The sequence below is a fragment of the Seriola aureovittata genome, chromosome 11 (assembly GCF_021018895.1).
Source record: "Seriola aureovittata isolate HTS-2021-v1 ecotype China chromosome 11, ASM2101889v1, whole genome shotgun sequence".
Taxonomy (NCBI): Eukaryota; Metazoa; Chordata; class Actinopteri; order Carangiformes; family Carangidae; genus Seriola; species Seriola aureovittata.
In genome coordinates, this window is record NC_079374.1 from 26,653,688 (window position 1) to 26,670,075 (window position 16,388).

Sequence of the window (16,388 nt, forward strand, 5' to 3'; positions counted from 1 at the left end):
GTGTGAAGTCATGTATAATGTGCACTGTGTAGATGCAGCAGTGGGAAAGGAAAAAGAAGAATGGCAAAACACAGTCAAGGTTTCCACATTGTCCACAACAATATTCAGGTGTTCTTCTACCTTCAGACATTGATTGACTGGTGCTAAGGGGCCCAAAGAGTGACTTGTTGGTGAGAGATTCTTAAACTTCCATGTCTTGGTTTTCCAAGTGTGGAGTCCTTATTAAGGCCATTGTATTCACTCGATTCGTTAGGGCTCGTGGATGTTGTCACAACAGATGTTAAGAGTCGTTGGGCCACCTGAGGCCAAGGATAAACGACAACAATATTCAGGTGGTCTTCTGCCCTCAGACGTTGATTGACTGGTGTTAAGGGGCCCAAAGAGTGAGTTGTTGGTGAGAGATTTTCAAACATCCAGGTCTTAGTTTTCCAAGTGTGGGGTCCTTATTAAGGCTATTGCTGTCACTGGGTTCGTTAAGGCTCCTGTATTTTCTCACAACAGATGTTAAGAGTTGTTGGGCAAAATTGGGGAAAATTTTAAAGTGTGGTAACAAAATATATATTTTGGAACAATGGGCTTTTATACAAGAATTACACAACTGCAGTGTACCAATACCACAAACAGAAGCACAGACAAACTTACAGAAATGGTGGGAAACCCACCACCCTTCCAATTTGACGCTAGATAGGTGTTGACTGAGGGACTCTACAAAACTATGTGACTATCGGACAAACAGTTCAGCCAGAGACTGCTGGCCCTTTTAATGGGCCTTTTGGTGCAGTTGTAAAAATTCCCACATGTAAGCATTGGTTGTTCAGTGGTAGAATTCTCGCCTGCCACGCGGGAGGCCCGGGTTCAATTCCCGGCCAATGCATTGCATCTGACTTAGTTTATAGCACCGTGCTACTCATGGCTAAGGCCAACCTTTGCTCTCCAAGCCGTCTGTGCTCTAGGTTCCACATGATGACAGTAGTTGAAGTAGTCTTTGTTGACACACCAGCGCTCCAGTGCCGACTTTGTACCTGCGTTTCCTTGTATCCAAGCGGCTTCATCAGTTCTTATGTATTGGTCTCTCTAGTACGCACTAGTCTGACCAAGAAAGTGGAGTAGGACCCAGGTATTTACCTCTTGTGGGTGGGTCCACCAAAGTACCTGTGAAAGTACTGGTTTCACCTGACCATTGTTGTGGTCTCATGTGGACGACCGTCGTTATGGTCAGGTGACCCTGTTGTTATCCCGTGTGAACGACACTCGTTAGGTTCAGGTGAGCCCCTGGTGGATGACGATCGTTGAGAGTCGTCTGAGGTTATGTTGTTGACTCTCCTGGGTAACGATGAAAGGGCGACATTGTAGATGGAAGTCCAACTCGGATAGCCACAAGTTTTCAGGGCTCCCTTTAGATGTTTATGTTCTTCTGCTTGGGCCCGAGTGGAGGTTGGTATGTTGTCAGCCCTGTGTTGCAGGGTTCTGATAACACCCATTTTGTGCTCCAGTGGATGATGTGAGTCAAAGAGTAGGTATCGGTCTGTGTGCGTGGGCTTCCTGTATACCCCAATGTGGAGGCTCCTGTCCTCAGCAAGGTGGACGTCACAGTCAAGGAAAGGGAGGTGGTTGTCTTTGACATCCTCTCTTGTGAAATTTATGTTCTTGTCCACTGAGTTGATGTGTTGGGTAAAGGCTTGTAGATCTTGTGTTTTAGTCTTTACAACTTGACAACTTGTCTTTTGTGTCTGCATTACATTGAGAGATCTTTTCCATTTTACCCATCTAGTCCGACCGTGTTGCAGGCCTCGTTGGCGCAGTAGGCAGCGCGTCAGTCTCATAATCTGAAGGTCGTGAGTTCGAGCCTCACACGGGGCATCCTTTTGCTGCACAGGTGCTTTTTCTGGACTGGTGGGAAGTCATGTACACTGTACACGGTGTAGGTGTAGCAGTGGGAAAGGAAAGGAAAGGGAAGAATGGCAAAACACAGTCAAGGTACCCACATTGATAGCAATAATTTTCAACAACCAACATCCTCTCATAGGTAAATGTACTTTATCTGGAGGAAACGGTTGGGTGTGCGGACAACTAGGTTTCAGTTGTTTGTTGCGTTCGTTCGCGCAGCGGTACACTAAATTGGTCATGTGAGCATTGGTGGTTCAGTGGTAGAATTCTCGCCTGCCACGCGGGAGGCCCGGGTTCGATTCCCGGCCAATGCAACCTACCTTTTCATCTGTTTGTGTTTGATACCCCTACAGGGCAACACACTTTTTGGGATAATTGTACAGTGTGGTAGCAAAACATGTTTTGGAACAATGGGCTTTTAAATATGAGTTACACAACTGTAATGTGCAGATGCCACAAACAGCAACATGGGACATGCCTTTTGCTGCACATGTGCATTTTCTGGACTGGTGTGAAGTCATGTATAATGTGCACTGTGTAGATGCAGCAGTGGGAAAGGAAAAAGAAGAATGGCAAAACACAGTCAAGGTTTCCACATTGTCCACAACAATATTCAGGTGTTCTTCTACCTTCAGACATTGATTGACTGGTGCTAAGGGGCCCAAAGAGTGACTTGTTGGTGAGAGATTCTTAAACTTCCATGTCTTGGTTTTCCAAGTGTGGAGTCCTTATTAAGGCCATTGTATTCACTCGATTCGTTAGGGCTCGTGGATGTTGTCACAACAGATGTTAAGAGTCGTTGGGCCACCTGAGGCCAAGGATAAACGACAACAATATTCAGGTGGTCTTCTGCCCTCAGACGTTGATTGACTGGTGTTAAGGGGCCCAAAGAGTGAGTTGTTGGTGAGAGATTTTCAAACATCCAGGTCTTAGTTTTCCAAGTGTGGGGTCCTTATTAAGGCTATTGCTGTCACTGGGTTCGTTAAGGCTCCTGTATTTTCTCACAACAGATGTTAAGAGTTGTTGGGCAAAATTGGGGAAAATTTTAAAGTGTGGTAACAAAATATATATTTTGGAACAATGGGCTTTTATACAAGAATTACACAACTGCAGTGTACCAATACCACAAACAGAAGCACAGACAAACTTACAGAAATGGTGGGAAACCCACCACCCTTCCAATTTGACGCTAGATAGGTGTTGACTGAGGGACTCTACAAAACTATGTGACTATCGGACAAACAGTTCAGCCAGAGACTGCTGGCCCTTTTAATGGGCCTTTTGGTGCAGTTGTAAAAATTCCCACATGTAAGCATTGGTTGTTCAGTGGTAGAATTCTCGCCTGCCACGCGGGAGGCCCGGGTTCAATTCCCGGCCAATGCATTGCATCTGACTTAGTTTATAGCACCGTGCTACTCATGGCTAAGGCCAACCTTTGCTCTCCAAGCCGTCTGTGCTCTAGGTTCCACATGATGACAGTAGTTGAAGTAGTCTTTGTTGACATACCAGCGCTCCAGTGCCGACTTTGTACCTGCGTTTCCTTGTATCCAAGCGGCTTCATCAGTTCTTATGTATTGGTCTCTCTAGTACGCACTAGTCTGACCAAGAAAGTGGAGTAGGACCCAGGTATTTACCTCTTGTGGGTGGGTCCACCAAAGTACCTGTGAAAGTACTGGTTTCACCTGACCATTGTTGTGGTCTCATGTGGACGACCGTCGTTATGGTCAGGTGACCCTGTTGTTATCCCGTGTGAACGACACTCGTTAGGTTCAGGTGAGCCCCTGGTGGATGACGATCGTTGAGAGTCGTCTGAGGTTATGTTGTTGACTCTCCTGGGTAACGATGAAAGGGCGACATTGTAGATGGAAGTCCAACTCGGATAGCCACAAGTTTTCAGGGCTCCCTTTAGATGTTTATGTTCTTCTGCTTGGGCCCGAGTGGAGGTTGGTATGTTGTCAGCCCTGTGTTGCAGGGTTCTGATAACACCCATTTTGTGCTCCAGTGGATGATGTGAGTCAAAGAGTAGGTATCGGTCTGTGTGCGTGGGCTTCCTGTATACCCCAATGTGGAGGCTCCTGTCCTCAGCAAGGTGGACGTCACAGTCAAGGAAAGGGAGGTGGTTGTCTTTGACATCCTCTCTTGTGAAATTTATGTTCTTGTCCACTGAGTTGATGTGTTGGGTAAAGGCTTGTAGATCTTGTGTTTTAGTCTTTACAACTTGACAACTTGTCTTTTGTGTCTGCATTACATTGAGAGATCTTTTCCATTTTACCCATCTAGTCCGACCGTGTTGCAGGCCTCGTTGGCGCAGTAGGCAGCGCGTCAGTCTCATAATCTGAAGGTCGTGAGTTCGAGCCTCACACGGGGCATCCTTTTGCTGCACAGGTGCTTTTTCTGGACTGGTGGGAAGTCATGTACACTGTACACGGTGTAGGTGTAGCAGTGGGAAAGGAAAGGAAAGGGAAGAATGGCAAAACACAGTCAAGGTACCCACATTGATAGCAATAATTTTCAACAACCAACATCCTCTCATAGGTAAATGTACTTTATCTGGAGGAAACGGTTGGGTGTGCGGACAACTAGGTTTCAGTTGTTTGTTGCGTTCGTTCGCGCAGCGGTACACTAAATTGGTCATGTGAGCATTGGTGGTTCAGTGGTAGAATTCTCGCCTGCCACGCGGGAGGCCCGGGTTCGATTCCCGGCCAATGCAACCTACCTTTTCATCTGTTTGTGTTTGATACCCCTACAGGGCAACACACTTTTTGGGATAATTGTACAGTGTGGTAGCAAAACATGTTTTGGAACAATGGGCTTTTAAATATGAGTTACACAACTGTAATGTGCAGATGCCACAAACAGCAACATGGGACATGCCTTTTGCTGCACATGTGCATTTTCTGGACTGGTGTGAAGTCATGTATAATGTGCACTGTGTAGATGCAGCAGTGGGAAAGGAAAAAGAAGAATGGCAAAACACAGTCAAGGTTTCCACATTGTCCACAACAATATTCAGGTGTTCTTCTACCTTCAGACATTGATTGACTGGTGCTAAGGGGCCCAAAGAGTGACTTGTTGGTGAGAGATTCTTAAACTTCCATGTCTTGGTTTTCCAAGTGTGGAGTCCTTATTAAGGCCATTGTATTCACTCGATTCGTTAGGGCTCGTGGATGTTGTCACAACAGATGTTAAGAGTCGTTGGGCCACCTGAGGCCAAGGATAAACGACAACAATATTCAGGTGGTCTTCTGCCCTCAGACGTTGATTGACTGGTGTTAAGGGGCCCAAAGAGTGAGTTGTTGGTGAGAGATTTTCAAACATCCAGGTCTTAGTTTTCCAAGTGTGGGGTCCTTATTAAGGCTATTGCTGTCACTGGGTTCGTTAAGGCTCCTGTATTTTCTCACAACAGATGTTAAGAGTTGTTGGGCAAAATTGGGGAAAATTTTAAAGTGTGGTAACAAAATATATATTTTGGAACAATGGGCTTTTATACAAGAATTACACAACTGCAGTGTACCAATACCACAAACAGAAGCACAGACAAACTTACAGAAATGGTGGGAAACCCACCACCCTTCCAATTTGACGCTAGATAGGTGTTGACTGAGGGACTCTACAAAACTATGTGACTATCGGACAAACAGTTCAGCCAGAGACTGCTGGCCCTTTTAATGGGCCTTTTGGTGCAGTTGTAAAAACTCCCACATGTAAGCATTGGTTGTTCAGTGGTAGAATTCTCGCCTGCCACGCGGGAGGCCCGGGTTCAATTCCCGGCCAATGCATTGCATCTGACTTAGTTTATAGCACCGTGCTACTCATGGCTAAGGCCAACCTTTGCTCTCCAAGCCGTCTGTGCTCTAGGTTCCACATGATGACAGTAGTTGAAGTAGTCTTTGTTGACATACCAGCGCTCCAGTGCCGACTTTGTACCTGCGTTTCCTTGTATCCAAGCGGCTTCATCAGTTCTTATGTATTGGTCTCTCTAGTACGCACTAGTCTGACCAAGAAAGTGGAGTAGGACCCAGGTATTTACCTCTTGTGGGTGGGTCCACCAAAGTACCTGTGAAAGTACTGGTTTCACCTGACCATTGTTGTGGTCTCATGTGGACGACCGTCGTTATGGTCAGGTGACCCTGTTGTTATCCCGTGTGAACGACACTCGTTAGGTTCAGGTGAGCCCCTGGTGGATGACGATCGTTGAGAGTCGTCTGAGGTTATGTTGTTGACTCTCCTGGGTAACGATGAAAGGGCGACATTGTAGATGGAAGTCCAACTCGGATAGCCACAAGTTTTCAGGGCTCCCTTTAGATGTTTATGTTCTTCTGCTTGGGCCCGAGTGGAGGTTGGTATGTTGTCAGCCCTGTGTTGCAGGGTTCTGATAACACCCATTTTGTGCTCCAGTGGATGATGTGAGTCAAAGAGTAGGTATCGGTCTGTGTGCGTGGGCTTCCTGTATACCCCAATGTGGAGGCTCCTGTCCTCAGCAAGGTGGACGTCACAGTCAAGGAAAGGGAGGTGGTTGTCTTTGACATCCTCTCTTGTGAAATTTATGTTCTTGTCCACTGAGTTGATGTGCTGGGTAAAGGCTTGTAGATCTTGTGTTTTAGTCTTTACAACTTGACAACTTGTCTTTTGTGTCTGCATTACATTGAGAGATCTTTTCAATTTTACCCATCTAGTCCGACCGTGTTGCAGGCCTCGTTGGCGCAGTAGGCAGCGCGTCAGTCTCATAATCTGAAGGTCGTGAGTTCGAGCCTCACACGGGGCATCCTTTTGCTGCACAGGTGCTTTTTCTGGACTGGTGGGAAGTCATGTACACTGTACACGGTGTAGGTGTAGCAGTGGGAAAGGAAAGGAAAGGGAAGAATGGCAAAACACAGTCAAGGTACCCACATTGATAGCAACAATTTTCAACAACCAACATCCTCTCATAGGTAAATGTACTTTATCTGGAGGAAACGGTTGGGTGTGCGGACAACTAGGTTTCAGTTGTTTGTTGCGTTCGTTCGCGCAGCGGTACACTAAATTGGTCATGTGAGCATTGGTGGTTCAGTGGTAGAATTCTCGCCTGCCACGCGGGAGGCCCGGGTTCGATTCCCGGCCAATGCAACCTACCTTTTCATCTGTTTGTGTTTGATACCCCTACAGGGCAACACACTTTTTGGGATAATTGTACAGTGTGGTAGCAAAACATGTTTTGGAACAATGGGCTTTTAAATATGAGTTACACAACTGTAATGTGCAGATGCCACAAACAGCAACATGGGACATGCCTTTTGCTGCACATGTGCATTTTCTGGACTGGTGTGAAGTCATGTATAATGTGCACTGTGTAGATGCAGCAGTGGGAAAGGAAAAAGAAGAATGGCAAAACACAGTCAAGGTTTCCACATTGTCCACAACAATATTCAGGTGTTCTTCTACCTTCAGACATTGATTGACTGGTGCTAAGGGGCCCAAAGAGTGACTTGTTGGTGAGAGATTCTTAAACTTCCATGTCTTGGTTTTCCAAGTGTGGAGTCCTTATTAAGGCCATTGTATTCACTCGATTCGTTAGGGCTCGTGGATGTTGTCACAACAGATGTTAAGAGTCGTTGGGCCACCTGAGGCCAAGGATAAACGACAACAATATTCAGGTGGTCTTCTGCCCTCAGACGTTGATTGACTGGTGTTAAGGGGCCCAAAGAGTGAGTTGTTGGTGAGAGATTTTCAAACATCCAGGTCTTAGTTTTCCAAGTGTGGGGTCCTTATTAAGGCTATTGCTGTCACTGGGTTCGTTAAGGCTCCTGTATTTTCTCACAACAGATGTTAAGAGTTGTTGGGCAAAATTGGGGAAAATTTTAAAGTGTGGTAACAAAATATATATTTTGGAACAATGGGCTTTTATACAAGAATTACACAACTGCAGTGTACCAATACCACAAACAGAAGCACAGACAAACTTACAGAAATGGTGGGAAACCCACCACCCTTCCAATTTGACGCTAGATAGGTGTTGACTGAGGGACTCTACAAAACTATGTGACTATCGGACAAACAGTTCAGCCAGAGACTGCTGGCCCTTTTAATGGGCCTTTTGGTGCAGTTGTGAAAACTCCCACATGTAAGCATTGGTTGTTCAGTGGTAGAATTCTCGCCTGCCACGCGGGAGGCCCGGGTTCAATTCCCGGCCAATGCATTGCATCTGACTTAGTTTATAGCACCGTGCTACTCATGGCTAAGGCCAACCTTTGCTCTCCAAGCCGTCTGTGCTCTAGGTTCCACATGATGACAGTAGTTGAAGTAGTCTTTGTTGACATACCAGCGCTCCAGTGCCGACTTTGTACCTGCGTTTCCTTGTATCCAAGCGGCTTCATCAGTTCTTATGTATTGGTCTCTCTAGTACGCACTAGTCTGACCAAGAAAGTGGAGTAGGACCCAGGTATTTACCTCTTGTGGGTGGGTCCACCAAAGTACCTGTGAAAGTACTGGTTTCACCTGACCATTGTTGTGGTCTCATGTGGACGACCGTCGTTATGGTCAGGTGACCCTGTTGTTATCCCGTGTGAACGACACTCGTTAGGTTCAGGTGAGCCCCTGGTGGATGACGATCGTTGAGAGTCGTCTGAGGTTATGTTGTTGACTCTCCTGGGTAACGATGAAAGGGCGACATTGTAGATGGAAGTCCAACTCGGATAGCCACAAGTTTTCAGGGCTCCCTTTAGATGTTTATGTTCTTCTGCTTGGGCCCGAGTGGAGGTTGGTATGTTGTCAGCCCTGTGTTGCAGGGTTCTGATAACACCCATTTTGTGCTCCAGTGGATGATGTGAGTCAAAGAGTAGGTATCGGTCTGTGTGCGTGGGCTTCCTGTATACCCCAATGTGGAGGCTCCTGTCCTCAGCAAGGTGGACGTCACAGTCAAGGAAAGGGAGGTGGTTGTCTTTGACATCCTCTCTTGTGAAATTTATGTTCTTGTCCACTGAGTTGATGTGCTGGGTAAAGGCTTGTAGATCTTGTGTTTTAGTCTTTACAACTTGACAACTTGTCTTTTGTGTCTGCATTACATTGAGAGATCTTTTCCATTTTACCCATCTAGTCCGACCGTGTTGCAGGCCTCGTTGGCGCAGTAGGCAGCGCGTCAGTCTCATAATCTGAAGGTCGTGAGTTCGAGCCTCACACGGGGCATCCTTTTGCTGCACAGGTGCTTTTTCTGGACTGGTGGGAAGTCATGTACACTGTACACGGTGTAGGTGTAGCAGTGGGAAAGGAAAGGAAAGGGAAGAATGGCAAAACACAGTCAAGGTACCCACATTGATAGCAACAATTTTCAACAACCAACATCCTCTCATAGGTAAATGTACTTTATCTGGAGGAAACGGTTGGGTGTGCGGACAACTAGGTTTCAGTTGTTTGTTGCGTTCGTTCGCGCAGCGGTACACTAAATTGGTCATGTGAGCATTGGTGGTTCAGTGGTAGAATTCTCGCCTGCCACGCGGGAGGCCCGGGTTCGATTCCCGGCCAATGCAACCTACCTTTTCATCTGTTTGTGTTTGATACCCCTACAGGGCAACACACTTTTTGGGATAATTGTACAGTGTGGTAGCAAAACATGTTTTGGAACAATGGGCTTTTAAATATGAGTTACACAACTGTAATGTGCAGATGCCACAAACAGCAACATGGGACATGCCTTTTGCTGCACATGTGCATTTTCTGGACTGGTGTGAAGTCATGTATAATGTGCACTGTGTAGATGCAGCAGTGGGAAAGGAAAAAGAAGAATGGCAAAACACAGTCAAGGTTTCCACATTGTCCACAACAATATTCAGGTGTTCTTCTACCTTCAGACATTGATTGACTGGTGCTAAGGGGCCCAAAGAGTGACTTGTTGGTGAGAGATTCTTAAACTTCCATGTCTTGGTTTTCCAAGTGTGGAGTCCTTATTAAGGCCATTGTATTCACTCGATTCGTTAGGGCTCGTGGATGTTGTCACAACAGATGTTAAGAGTCGTTGGGCCACCTGAGGCCAAGGATAAACGACAACAATATTCAGGTGGTCTTCTGCCCTCAGACGTTGATTGACTGGTGTTAAGGGGCCCAAAGAGTGAGTTGTTGGTGAGAGATTTTCAAACATCCAGGTCTTAGTTTTCCAAGTGTGGGGTCCTTATTAAGGCTATTGCTGTCACTGGGTTCGTTAAGGCTCCTGTATTTTCTCACAACAGATGTTAAGAGTTGTTGGGCAAAATTGGGGAAAATTTTAAAGTGTGGTAACAAAATATATATTTTGGAACAATGGGCTTTTATACAAGAATTACACAACTGCAGTGTACCAATACCACAAACAGAAGCACAGACAAACTTACAGAAATGGTGGGAAACCCACCACCCTTCCAATTTGACGCTAGATAGGTGTTGACTGAGGGACTCTACAAAACTATGTGACTATCAGACAAACAGTTCAGCCAGAGACTGCTGGCCCTTTTAATGGGCCTTTTGGTGCAGTTGTAAAAATTCCCACATGTAAGCATTGGTTGTTCAGTGGTAGAATTCTCGCCTGCCACGCGGGAGGCCCGGGTTCAATTCCCGGCCAATGCATTGCATCTGACTTAGTTTATAGCACCGTGCTACTCATGGCTAAGGCCAACCTTTGCTCTCCAAGCCGTCTGTGCTCTAGGTTCCACATGATGACAGTAGTTGAAGTAGTCTTTGTTGACATACCAGCGCTCCAGTGCCGACTTTGTACCTGCGTTTCCTTGTATCCAAGCGGCTTCATCAGTTCTTATGTATTGGTCTCTCTAGTACGCACTAGTCTGACCAAGAAAGTGGAGTAGGACCCAGGTATTTACCTCTTGTGGGTGGGTCCACCAAAGTACCTGTGAAAGTACTGGTTTCACCTGACCATTGTTGTGGTCTCATGTGGACGACCGTCGTTATGGTCAGGTGACCCTGTTGTTATCCCGTGTGAACGACACTCGTTAGGTTCAGGTGAGCCCCTGGTGGATGACGATCGTTGAGAGTCGTCTGAGGTTATGTTGTTGACTCTCCTGGGTAACGATGAAAGGGCGACATTGTAGATGGAAGTCCAACTCGGATAGCCACAAGTTTTCAGGGCTCCCTTTAGATGTTTATGTTCTTCTGCTTGGGCCCGAGTGGAGGTTGGTATGTTGTCAGCCCTGTGTTGCAGGGTTCTGATAACACCCATTTTGTGCTCCAGTGGATGATGTGAGTCAAAGAGTAGGTATCGGTCTGTGTGCGTGGGCTTCCTGTATACCCCAATGTGGAGGCTCCTGTCCTCAGCAAGGTGGACGTCACAGTCAAGGAAAGGGAGGTGGTTGTCTTTGACATCCTCTCTTGTGAAATTTATGTTCTTGTCCACTGAGTTGATGTGTTGGGTAAAGGCTTGTAGATCTTGTGTTTTAGTCTTTACAACTTGACAACTTGTCTTTTGTGTCTGCATTACATTGAGAGATCTTTTCCATTTTACCCATCTAGTCCGACCGTGTTGCAGGCCTCGTTGGCGCAGTAGGCAGCGCGTCAGTCTCATAATCTGAAGGTCGTGAGTTCGAGCCTCACACGGGGCATCCTTTTGCTGCACAGGTGCTTTTTCTGGACTGGTGGGAAGTCATGTACACTGTACACGGTGTAGGTGTAGCAGTGGGAAAGGAAAGGAAAGGGAAGAATGGCAAAACACAGTCAAGGTACCCACATTGATAGCAATAATTTTCAACAACCAACATCCTCTCATAGGTAAATGTACTTTATCTGGAGGAAACGGTTGGGTGTGCGGACAACTAGGTTTCAGTTGTTTGTTGCGTTCGTTCGCGCAGCGGTACACTAAATTGGTCATGTGAGCATTGGTGGTTCAGTGGTAGAATTCTCGCCTGCCACGCGGGAGGCCCGGGTTCGATTCCCGGCCAATGCAACCTACCTTTTCATCTGTTTGTGTTTGATACCCCTACAGGGCAACACACTTTTTGGGATAATTGTACAGTGTGGTAGCAAAACATGTTTTGGAACAATGGGCTTTTAAATATGAGTTACACAACTGTAATGTGCAGATGCCACAAACAGCAACATGGGACATGCCTTTTGCTGCACATGTGCATTTTCTGGACTGGTGTGAAGTCATGTATAATGTGCACTGTGTAGATGCAGCAGTGGGAAAGGAAAAAGAAGAATGGCAAAACACAGTCAAGGTTTCCACATTGTCCACAACAATATTCAGGTGTTCTTCTACCTTCAGACATTGATTGACTGGTGCTAAGGGGCCCAAAGAGTGACTTGTTGGTGAGAGATTCTTAAACTTCCATGTCTTGGTTTTCCAAGTGTGGAGTCCTTATTAAGGCCATTGTATTCACTCGATTCGTTAGGGCTCGTGGATGTTGTCACAACAGATGTTAAGAGTCGTTGGGCCACCTGAGGCCAAGGATAAACGACAACAATATTCAGGTGGTCTTCTGCCCTCAGACGTTGATTGACTGGTGTTAAGGGGCCCAAAGAGTGAGTTGTTGGTGAGAGATTTTCAAACATCCAGGTCTTAGTTTTCCAAGTGTGGGGTCCTTATTAAGGCTATTGCTGTCACTGGGTTCGTTAAGGCTCCTGTATTTTCTCACAACAGATGTTAAGAGTTGTTGGGCAAAATTGGGGAAAATTTTAAAGTGTGGTAACAAAATATATATTTTGGAACAATGGGCTTTTATACAAGAATTACACAACTGCAGTGTACCAATACCACAAACAGAAGCACAGACAAACTTACAGAAATGGTGGGAAACCCACCACCCTTCCAATTTGACGCTAGATAGGTGTTGACTGAGGGACTCTACAAAACTATGTGACTATCAGACAAACAGTTCAGCCAGAGACTGCTGGCCCTTTTAATGGGCCTTTTGGTGCAGTTGTAAAAACTCCCACATGTAAGCATTGGTTGTTCAGTGGTAGAATTCTCGCCTGCCACGCGGGAGGCCCGGGTTCAATTCCCGGCCAATGCATTGCATCTGACTTAGTTTATAGCACCGTGCTACTCATGGCTAAGGCCAACCTTTGCTCTCCAAGCCGTCTGTGCTCTAGGTTCCACATGATGACAGTAGTTGAAGTAGTCTTTGTTGACACACCAGCGCTCCAGTGCCGACTTTGTACCTGCGTTTCCTTGTATCCAAGCGGCTTCATCAGTTCTTATGTATTGGTCTCTCTAGTACGCACTAGTCTGACCAAGAAAGTGGAGTAGGACCCAGGTATTTACCTCTTGTGGGTGGGTCCACCAAAGTACTTGTGAAAGTATTGGTTTCACCTGACCATTGTTGTGGTCTCATGTGGACGACCGTCGTTATGGTCAGGTGACCCTGTTGTTATCCCGTGTGAACGACACTCGTTAGGTTCAGGTGAGCCCCTGGTGGATGACGATCGTTGAGAGTCGTCTGAGGTTATGTTGTTGACTCTCCTGGGTAACGATGAAAGGGCGACATTGTAGATGGAAGTCCAACTCGGATAGCCACAAGTTTTCAGGGCTCCCTTTAGATGTTTATGTTCTTCTGCTTGGGCCCGAGTGGAGGTTGGTATGTTGTCAGCCCTGTGTTGCAGGGTTCTGATAACACCCATTTTGTGCTCCAGTGGATGATGTGAGTCAAAGAGTAGGTATCGGTCTGTGTGCGTGGGCTTCCTGTATACCCCAATGTGGAGGCTCCTGTCCTCAGCAAGGTGGACGTCACAGTCAAGGAAAGGGAGGTGGTTGTCTTTGACATCCTCTCTTGTGAAATTTATGTTCTTGTCCACTGAGTTGATGTGTTGGGTAAAGGCTTGTAGATCTTGTGTTTTAGTCTTTACAACTTGACAACTTGTCTTTTGTGTCTGCATTACATTGAGAGATCTTTTCAATTTTACCCATCTAGTCCGACTTTGTTGGAGGCCTCGTTGGCGCAGTAGGCAGCGCGTCAGTCTCATAATCTGAAGGTCGTGAGTTCGAGCCTCACATGGGGCATCCTTTTGCTGCACAGGTGCTTTTTCTGGACTGGTGGGAAGTCATGTACAATGTACACGGTGTAGGTGTAGCAGTGGGAAAGGAAAGGAAAGGGAAGAATGGCAAAACACAGTCAAGGTACCCACATTGATAGCAACAATATTCAACAACCAACATCCTCTCATAGGTAAATGTACTTTATCTGGAGGAAACGGTTGGGTGTGCGGACAACTAGGTTTCAGTTGTTTGTTGCGTTCGTTCGCGCAGCGGTACACTAAATTGGTCATGTGAGCATTGGTGGTTCAGTGGTAGAATTCTCGCCTGCCACGCGGGAGACCCGGGTTCGATTCCCGGCCAATGCAACCTACCTTTTCATCTGTTTGTGTTTGATACCCCTACAGGGCAACACACTTTTTGGGATAATTGTACAGTGTGGTAGCAAAACATGTTTTGGAACAATGGGCATTTAAATATGAGTTACACAACTGTAATGTGCAGATGCCACAAACAGCAACATGGGACATGCCTTTTGCTGCACATGTGCTTTTTCTGGACTGGTGTGAAGTCATGTATAATGTGCACTGTGTAGATGCAGCAGTGGGAAAGGAAAAAGAAGAATGGCAACTCACAGTCAAGGTTTCCACATTGTCCACAACAATATTCAGGTGTTCTTCTACCTTCAGACATTGATTGACCGGTGCTAAGGGGCCCAAAGAGTGACTTGTTGGTGAGAGATTCTTAAACTTCCATGTCTTGGTTTTCCAAGTGTGGAGTCCTTATTAAGGCCATTGTATTCAGTCAATTCGTTAGGGCTCGTGGATGTTGTCACAACAGATGTTAAGAGTCGTTGGGCCACCTGAGGCCAAGGATAAACGACAACAATATTCAGGTGGTCTTCTGCCCTCAGACGTTGATTGACTGGTGTTAAGGGGCCCAAAGAGTGAGTTGTTGGTGAGAGATTTTCAAACATCCAGGTCTTAGTTTTCCAAGTGTGAGGTCCTTATTAAGGCCACTGTTGTCACGCTGTTCGTTAGGGCTCTTGGATGTTGTCACAACAGATGTGACAACATCTGTTGGCCACCTGAGGCCAAGGGTAAACGACAGTCGTCTGAGCCAATTGATTTCTTATTAATTTATTGTTTTAGAATAGAAGTAGAATTTTCACTTAGTTAGGAGCACCATACTACACCTGGGTAAGGCCAACCTTTACTCTCAAAGCAGTCGGTGTTCTAGGTTGCACATGATAGCAAATGGTCCTTACTCACAGTTGAAGTAGTGTTTGTAGAGACACCAGTGCTCCAGTAATGCACATTGTATCTGAGTTTCCTTGGATACAAGCACCCTGACTTTTGTGTTAGGGACAACTTGTCTTTTGTATCCTTGTACTGAATTTTTTAAAACTCACAATTAAGTTGGATTATATGAAGTAATTTTCTATTTTTCTTGAAGCTATAAATAATAGATACCCACCACCATAAAATATATGCTAACATTAGCTATCAGTCATTATTTGACTGCTGTTGGTAAATGGACTGCACTTATACAGAGATTTGTTAGTCTTATCGACCACTCAAAGCACTTTACAATGGAAGCCACATTCACCCATTCATACAACACTTTTCTACCATAACTGCACATTCGCAGTGATGATACAATTTCCTGCAAATTGGGGTTTTGGACACTTCATAATGCACACAGGAATCAAACTACCAACCTTCCCACAATCAGATCTACCCCCTTAGCTACAGCCATGATGACAGACAGGAAAAAACATGAAGTCAGTTAATGCTTGAATTTCATTGACAGACACAATTGCTAACATTTTGAATGACAAACTATTTTTGGCAGTGCACGCAAGACACAGGTTGGCAATGCACACATAATAGTGTTGATAAGTAGTTTTGCTAACTCATGAAATAATTGATGCAGACTATAAAATGTAAATAGAAGAAGCATTTTAATGGATTTTATTGGGATCAGTGCAGAGCAGGAACCTTGTAGTGATGGGATTTTCTGTGTTTTAACGGCATCAGCTGCCATAATGGTGCATTCAAGCTCCAGCTCTGTTTTCTGTAGCTCCCCGTGTCCTTAATATGGACAGACTGCAGTAGTTTCCACCATAATTTCAGAGATCAAAAGAATGCATATTGTTGGCTCCCATTACTGCATGCCTGCATTTAGCTTAAAATGGCTGAAAGTGCATCTCCTGGGGCTCTTTTATATAAATATCTGCCATTGCATTTACTCACTCTTCCTACCCATCCCTTTGCATTTCACATACACATCCTAGCTACATTGCATCTAGACAATTCTGAATTCTGTTCACACTGCTATCCTGACCACTTCCATATATCTGGTTATAATGAAATGTCACAATTACATAATACATTCTGGTGTGATTACATGGTGAAACCAGGAGTTGTAACTGTAATTGTTGCCCTTGTGTGCTGTAGAATTTGCATACACTATAGAAATTCAAATCAGTAAAGGAACAAAGGTGAGACTGGTAACAATCTTCTCACTGCTCAACACTGGCTGTGTTTCAAAGAAATCATTTTAATACTCTATA

The 16,388-nt window shown here is 45.5% G+C and overlaps 18 non-coding genes across 18 annotated transcripts; all 18 read left to right on the top strand.

Moving 5' to 3' along the window:
• The first annotated feature begins 803 nt into the window (after positions 1-803).
• On the top strand, positions 804-874 carry trnag-gcc (transfer RNA glycine (anticodon GCC)). The gene has a single exon. It is a non-coding gene; the product is annotated as a tRNA-Gly (tRNA).
• A 913-nt stretch (positions 875-1,787) lies between these two features.
• trnam-cau (transfer RNA methionine (anticodon CAU)) lies at positions 1,788-1,860 on the top strand. The gene has a single exon. It is a non-coding gene; the product is annotated as a tRNA-Met (tRNA).
• Positions 1,861-2,130: 270 nt separating this feature from the next.
• On the top strand, positions 2,131-2,201 carry trnag-gcc (transfer RNA glycine (anticodon GCC)). The gene has a single exon. It is a non-coding gene; the product is annotated as a tRNA-Gly (tRNA).
• Positions 2,202-3,199: 998 nt separating this feature from the next.
• trnag-gcc (transfer RNA glycine (anticodon GCC)) lies at positions 3,200-3,270 on the top strand. Its single transcript has one exon. It is a non-coding gene; the product is annotated as a tRNA-Gly (tRNA).
• A 913-nt stretch (positions 3,271-4,183) lies between these two features.
• Positions 4,184-4,256, top strand: trnam-cau (transfer RNA methionine (anticodon CAU)). The gene has a single exon. It is a non-coding gene; the product is annotated as a tRNA-Met (tRNA).
• A 270-nt stretch (positions 4,257-4,526) lies between these two features.
• trnag-gcc (transfer RNA glycine (anticodon GCC)) lies at positions 4,527-4,597 on the top strand. Its single transcript has one exon. It is a non-coding gene; the product is annotated as a tRNA-Gly (tRNA).
• Positions 4,598-5,595: 998 nt separating this feature from the next.
• On the top strand, positions 5,596-5,666 carry trnag-gcc (transfer RNA glycine (anticodon GCC)). The gene has a single exon. It is a non-coding gene; the product is annotated as a tRNA-Gly (tRNA).
• A 913-nt stretch (positions 5,667-6,579) lies between these two features.
• Positions 6,580-6,652, top strand: trnam-cau (transfer RNA methionine (anticodon CAU)). The gene has a single exon. It is a non-coding gene; the product is annotated as a tRNA-Met (tRNA).
• Positions 6,653-6,922: 270 nt separating this feature from the next.
• On the top strand, positions 6,923-6,993 carry trnag-gcc (transfer RNA glycine (anticodon GCC)). The gene has a single exon. It is a non-coding gene; the product is annotated as a tRNA-Gly (tRNA).
• Positions 6,994-7,991: 998 nt separating this feature from the next.
• On the top strand, positions 7,992-8,062 carry trnag-gcc (transfer RNA glycine (anticodon GCC)). Its single transcript has one exon. It is a non-coding gene; the product is annotated as a tRNA-Gly (tRNA).
• A 913-nt stretch (positions 8,063-8,975) lies between these two features.
• Positions 8,976-9,048, top strand: trnam-cau (transfer RNA methionine (anticodon CAU)). The gene has a single exon. It is a non-coding gene; the product is annotated as a tRNA-Met (tRNA).
• Positions 9,049-9,318: 270 nt separating this feature from the next.
• On the top strand, positions 9,319-9,389 carry trnag-gcc (transfer RNA glycine (anticodon GCC)). The gene has a single exon. It is a non-coding gene; the product is annotated as a tRNA-Gly (tRNA).
• A 998-nt stretch (positions 9,390-10,387) lies between these two features.
• On the top strand, positions 10,388-10,458 carry trnag-gcc (transfer RNA glycine (anticodon GCC)). The gene has a single exon. It is a non-coding gene; the product is annotated as a tRNA-Gly (tRNA).
• A 913-nt stretch (positions 10,459-11,371) lies between these two features.
• Positions 11,372-11,444, top strand: trnam-cau (transfer RNA methionine (anticodon CAU)). Its single transcript has one exon. It is a non-coding gene; the product is annotated as a tRNA-Met (tRNA).
• Positions 11,445-11,714: 270 nt separating this feature from the next.
• On the top strand, positions 11,715-11,785 carry trnag-gcc (transfer RNA glycine (anticodon GCC)). Its single transcript has one exon. It is a non-coding gene; the product is annotated as a tRNA-Gly (tRNA).
• A 998-nt stretch (positions 11,786-12,783) lies between these two features.
• Positions 12,784-12,854, top strand: trnag-gcc (transfer RNA glycine (anticodon GCC)). The gene has a single exon. It is a non-coding gene; the product is annotated as a tRNA-Gly (tRNA).
• Positions 12,855-13,767: 913 nt separating this feature from the next.
• On the top strand, positions 13,768-13,840 carry trnam-cau (transfer RNA methionine (anticodon CAU)). Its single transcript has one exon. It is a non-coding gene; the product is annotated as a tRNA-Met (tRNA).
• Positions 13,841-14,110: 270 nt separating this feature from the next.
• trnag-gcc (transfer RNA glycine (anticodon GCC)) lies at positions 14,111-14,181 on the top strand. The gene has a single exon. It is a non-coding gene; the product is annotated as a tRNA-Gly (tRNA).
• The last annotated feature ends 2,207 nt before the right edge of the window (positions 14,182-16,388 follow it).